General features: G+C 37.9%; 1 pseudogene; it reads right to left on the bottom strand.

Annotated features, from left to right (window-relative positions):
* Positions 1–3,420: 3,420 nt before the first annotated feature.
* Positions 3,421–3,538, bottom strand: LOC127484078 (U2 spliceosomal RNA; annotated as a pseudogene).
* Between the last annotated feature and the right edge of the window lie 1,359 nt (positions 3,539–4,897).

Genomic DNA, 4,897 nt, shown 5'->3' with positions numbered 1-4,897 from the left:
AGATGGCATCAATGACACTGAACTGAGCATAACCTGTTGGGAAAATAGACCCTTAAAACTTCGTCTCACTTTGTACTTTGACACAATTAAAACATGCAAATTGAAATATCTACATGGTCCTCTCCCCACAAGGAGCAGGAAGATATGAGGACTAAGTACCATTCGCATCATGAAATGATTAAAACAGTACAAAAATCATGGAAAATCCCTGAAGTGTCAGAACTGTATCTTCACAAAATGGCTTTTCAATCTAAGAAAAACTTGAGGGTTAATTATCTCACCCAGTCTCAGAGATAAAAGTAGAATTATTTTAAGTCAGTGATTTTTAACATTGACAATTAATAAAAAGGCATATACAATTATACTTAGGTGTCTAAATGTTGTAAGCTCACCTTCAGAAGAATATCACTATTTATCTAAGGCTGGTTCATGGTTATTATTTTTCATTTTTAACATGCAGCTTTGTATTGTATTTATAAACATGGTAAATGAGAAGAGGTATGAGTTCTAACATGAGTTTCAACTAACCATGGCTAAAACATGTCCATTAATTTGGACCATGAGGTATTATATAGATACCCCTATACATCTACTGATAATTTATCTAGATTTCAGACATGGCTTGTGGGAACAGAGGAAAATAATTATGTTTATTCGCTTGGCAAACCTAAAACATGGAGGAATATCAATTGTCCTTAATAATACCACTGAAATGCTATGAATTCCTTACATGATAAACAAGCTGTTAATTACCTAAGCACCTCCTCCATACAATAGGACTGTGGGAAATAAATCTAGAGGTGAAATGTACATGGCTCAACTGCATCCTGTACAGAATATATAACTCTAGCATAATTACACAGTAAGATTTCAGCTGTCAGCTATGAAATTACTGGCACTTCTATTCTCAATATTTGGCCATCTTTAAACCTTTTCTGATACTAAATATGTAAAAGGCTTATCCAAAATGTCTAACATACTTTAAACCCAGTAACTTTACACATAGTTGCTGGGCTTCACTAAATTAGAAACTTCAATTAAGCTTTGTAACTCCACAGAACTAGTTTTGCTACTGAAACAAATCCTTCACGGCTACCATCTGAATTTTCTAAAAACACTTTAACATTTGAAGTAAAATAACTAATGTAATTTACACAAACAATATGCTCTGTGGCTTTGCTAACCAATAATTGAATATGGCATACAACATGTTTCTTTTTTCTTTTTTTTTTGACAGGCAGAGTGGACAGTGAGAGAGAGAGAGACAGAGAGAAAGGTCTTCCTTTTGCTGTTGGTTCACCCTCCAATGGCCGCTGCAGCCGGCGCACTGTGCCAATCCGAAGCCGGGAGCCAGGTCTCCCATGCGGGTGCAGGGCCCAAGCACTTGGGCCATCCTCCGCTGCCTTCCCAGGCCACAGCAGAGAGCTAGCCTGGAAGAGGGGCAACCGGGACAGAATCTGGCGCCCAGACCAGGACTAGAACCCGGTGTGCCGGCGCCGCAAGGCAGGGGATTAGCCTATTGAGCCACGGCACCGGCCACAACGTGTTTCTTAAAAGTGGTGTAAAAACATACCATTCTAAATATGGTCACTCTCCTAGAGTCCAAAGGAATATTATCAAAAGATATCACTCAATGATTATGCACCCTCAAGTAGCTGCTCACTGAATTTATATTTTAACCACTAAAATTATTGTCCTGTTTTACTCTGTCATAATATATATTTTCCTACTTACATGCAAGTTTTAAAGGTGCAGGGTACATGTGTGAAGAAACAGTCTTCCCCACAGCATCTTGTCCCACATCTAGAAGTGCTCTTCTTCCATAGCCCAATACTTAGTCTAAGAAATTGAATCCAATTTGGTGGCACCCCATTTAATAAATTTCCATAAACAAATATCAATAAGCACATATGATAAATTACAAGACAGCAAAACAGTAATTCCAAGAACAAGTTACTAAAGCAAGCTATGTACATTTCTAACATAAATACTCACTGTGGTATTTCACATAGTTTGCATATCATAGAATGGTTATTTCATAACTGTGTGCATTCAAATGGTTTTCAAAAATTTCATAGTAAATATATTTAATGATAAAATCTCGAATGGATTTCAAACTGCTTTGTACCAAGCTCATTTCTTAATTCCATTTTCCATGATCAATTTTGAAGTACCACCCCCTGTATAATAACCTTAAATGTCTTGAAAAGTCTCAGGGAACTGGCATTTTAGAACTCAATCAGTGGTACCTGGGGTACCATCAAAAGCACAGTGTTAACAGAGAAATGGGACTCAAATGTCAGGGAACCAAGAGTAAAACTGAATTGATGTTGAACCATTGAGAACTTCTACAAGGCTTATTTGTTGTTCTGCCTGACTCAAGATTGGCTGTAAAATCTGCATTCGGGAGTCAAGGATGCCAGATGGCCACGGTTACAGTGATGTACTCAAAGGGAATCATGCACCTGCAGGGACCAACTACCCTCAGAAAATCCCCATCTGCTTCTCTGTGCCCAGCCACTAGGTGAGAGTAATCAACATAGCCATGGGACAGAAACAAAATTATTAATGTGTGAATGAGCACTTACAACCTTGTTTTCTTCTTGCCCATTGGCATTGCCAATGTGCGATTTTCATTGTCTCTAAATTTAATCACAAGAAATGAAAAAATATTAAGAGGAAAAAAACAAGCAGTAAGCTCCAATCGTGGGATGCCAAGCAGAGCTTTGTGGAGAGATGGAGAGAGAAGCTTAGCAAAGGCTGAGCCATTCGGAAAACATGAAGAGTAGGGGAATGTGGTATGGAGTCGTATTACCTTGTCAATGCTGAATGAGAAGTCCTTTCATGTTTGCAAGAAAAGATGCCAAAAATGATTACTAGAACTGTGTTAGATAATTTTTCATTATTATACCATGCTTCTGGAATATTACACTTCACAAGGACTAAAATTTTAAGCCTATAACATTAGCTGAACAATGGGAGGCCAAAGTAGCAGCAAGACCTAAACATACTCCTAATTCATAACTTTGGTTTTGGATGGGGGCTATGAGGACAAATGAGAAGAAATAGGTTGGTTGGAGACCAGCACAAATACAACCAAAGACAGATTCAAGATGAGGTCTAGCATTCAGAAACTGAACAGACTTACAACTTGGAGTGGGACAACTACCATGCAGTAATTTTTATCAAGTGACTATTTTACTATTTTCACATTACTGAAATTGGGATGAATCTTTAACACATAATTTGACATGTAGCACTTCTTATTTTCCTTGAAACAGTGTTGTAAACTGAGGGATGTGTCACAATTCACCTTAGCTCAATGAATGTATGGACTACGTCTGCATTTTAACCATTTTGATGAACTACAATCTATTGTATGTTAGTATTGTGCACAGGTTTAGCACTATAGGACATATCAAAGGGTACTCACTGAATGAAAAAAAAAAATCACTTGTGTCTCAGAATCAAATAAAGTGATCAATTAGAACAGTAATAGTTACTACACTTGATCTTAGCCAAAAGGCCGAGAAGCGATATATTTCACTTTGTGTTTCTATGGGGGTGCAAACTGTTGAAATCCTTACTTAATGCATACTAAACTGATCCTCTGTAAAAAAAAAAAAAAAAAAAAAAAAGAAACTATCAACTCCCAACTTGACTCTCACTGGGATTAAACATGACAATAGGTCTGATCTGATTTCATCATCATTTAAAAAAAATCATCTATTATTTTTCACTTTATGTTTCTGTGTGGGAGCAAACTGTTGAAATCCTTACTTAATGTATACTAAGCTGATCTTCTGTATATTAAGATAATCGAAAATGAATCTTGATGTGAATGGAAGGGGAGAGGGAGTGGGAAAGGGGAGGGTTGTGGGTGGGAGGGACGGTATGGGGGGGAAACCATTGTAATCCATAAATCGTACTTTGGAAATTTATATTCATTAAATAAAAGTTAAAAAAAAAGAACAGTAATAGTTTCTCAAGAAATTTTTAGTTTTAACATGTATCAGCAGCATAGGTCTACCATATTACTGTATTTAATCCTCCCAATACTTCTTCACAAATGCTATTATGCGTTTGTGGAAATGAGTAAACTGAGTCTCAAAGAGGTTAAGAAACTTGCCAGAGCACGAGGTATTAGCACTGCATTGCTTCAAGAGAAGCAGTAGACAAATTGAAACAAAGTTCAAAAGGGAAAAGAAACAGAAGCAGAATCTGACACTGGACTCTGAATGGTCCAGTTCTGCTTGGGGTCAGAGAGCAATGAGGAAACACAGAAATCATGAGAAGGGCTATGTGTGCCTAGATGTAAACATGAGCCAAATAGTTCCCTGATGTTTGAGAAAATCTGCATTTTGTCACCATTTTTTTACCCATATAATACTGCACTTTAGATTCTTAAGGAAGAGTGAACAATACCACTACCCAAATGCTCACATGCGTGTAACCCACCAATTTTTTTTCCAGATTCTTTACTTGAAAGAGTTACACAGAGAGAGGAGAGGCAGAGAAAGAGAGAGGTCTTCCATCCACTGGTTCACTCCCCAGTTGGTCGCTGATTCAAAGCCGGGAGCTTCCTTTGGGTCTCCCACGTGGGTGCAGGGCCTCAAGGAATTGAGCCATCTTCTACTGCTTTCCCAGGCCATAGCAGAGAGCTGGATAGGAAGTGAAGCAGCCAGGACTCGAACTAGTGCCCATATGGGATGCCAGCATTGCAGGAGGCGTCTTTATCCACTATGCCACAGCACCAGCCCCATCCACTAACTTTTAATTTAACAGCATAATATATGTTTTGGGACATTCATTTTGTAAGTAATGAATTACTGATTCCATGACTTAAATAAGTTCTCAAAAGGGCTTAAAATACAATGAGTAACCTGTAATACTGGAG

The sequence above is a fragment of the Oryctolagus cuniculus genome, chromosome 12 (assembly GCF_964237555.1).
Source record: "Oryctolagus cuniculus chromosome 12, mOryCun1.1, whole genome shotgun sequence".
NCBI lineage: Eukaryota > Metazoa > Chordata > Mammalia > Lagomorpha > Leporidae > Oryctolagus > Oryctolagus cuniculus.
Note: the sequence above shows the minus strand (reverse complement) of the source record. Positions and strands in the feature narration are given on the sequence as shown.